The 1,071-nt window shown below is 47.5% G+C and overlaps 1 non-coding gene across 1 annotated transcript; it reads right to left on the bottom strand.

Annotated features, from left to right (window-relative positions):
* Positions 1 to 429: 429 nt before the first annotated feature.
* On the bottom strand, positions 430 to 560 carry LOC126637088 (small Cajal body-specific RNA 15). Its single transcript, XR_007628196.1, has one exon. It is a non-coding gene; the product is annotated as a small Cajal body-specific RNA 15 (non-coding RNA).
* Positions 561 to 1,071: the final 511 nt, after the last annotated feature.

Below are 1,071 nucleotides of genomic sequence, written 5' to 3'. Positions count from 1 at the left end.
ACTCCACCAGGGTTGCCAAACCCCTTCAGAGTGGGTCAAAAGAACCACTTTTCCCAACTCCCTTCTATTCCCAGTGATTTCAAATACCTGTGCATGTTGTTGCCACTGGAGGGCATCACGTGAAGCCCTTTCACAAGGCCGCACAGGTTCTCAGAGTTTACACCAACCACCTATGGCTGAAGACACAGTTTTCAAACTGGTTACCATAATCCTTAGGCACGTCCAGTGTCCATCCTCACCCAGTGCTGGAGCTGGGGACCCATGGGCCTATGAGCAAAAACACACGAGATAACTTCCAAAGCAAAAATACAAGAGAAAACACAACAGTCCTGAAATATGGTTTAGTGTGTGTGATTCAAACCAAAGACCCTCATCATTTTCTACAGAAACACATGACTTTTAACTTGCTCCCTCTCGCTGCCATTAAAACTTTGTAGGTAGATGAAGTAGGTCCTGACTTTATCTCACAGGCAGGCCTTGTTCTTCCACCATTTAATTTAGGAGGATAGTATCAGTGAAGTCAATATAGTGCCACTGGCTCCACTTTCTTAGTCCTCCAGATGAATCCCTATAAAAAAACTCTGTGAAAGTCTCAGGAGTTGAGTGCACTCTCCTAAAGAAGACTGCAGAGCCTAACCATTCAGCTAGGAGGGCAATTCCCTTTTCCTGTCCTCAAACTCTGATGAATCTTTTTAACTGCCCACCTCTGTTTCCCGACAGGAACTGACATTACTCATTAGCAATGCACAGGAAATGTGCCGGGCACCATGCAAAGGTGAGGCCTCGCTTCCTGCTCAGCTCAGCACCTGGACTCCCCTGCACAGTCCTGGGCCAGCCCAGCACACAACGCTGCCCTTTTGTTGAATTCTCTCTCCACTGAGTTTATGCTGGTGTGCTCAGTTGCCAGTATACACTGGGACTCAGCTGTCCAGGCCCAGCTTACTTTTAAGCTTTACTTGCTCTATTAGCAATACTGAGACCCGAACTGCTCCGTCAAATGGCTGTAAGGGGCTGCACGCTCTGCCAAAAGGGTGCTCATACCACAGCTGGTGCTGAATAAAAGGAGATTTC

The sequence above is a fragment of the Myiozetetes cayanensis genome, unplaced genomic scaffold (genome assembly GCF_022539395.1).
Source record: "Myiozetetes cayanensis isolate MyiCay16 unplaced genomic scaffold, myiCay2020 scf14, whole genome shotgun sequence".
NCBI classification, from domain to species: Eukaryota; Metazoa; Chordata; class Aves; order Passeriformes; family Tyrannidae; genus Myiozetetes; species Myiozetetes cayanensis.
The sequence above is the reverse complement of the archived record's forward strand: the minus strand, read 5'-3'. Positions and strand labels throughout refer to the sequence as shown.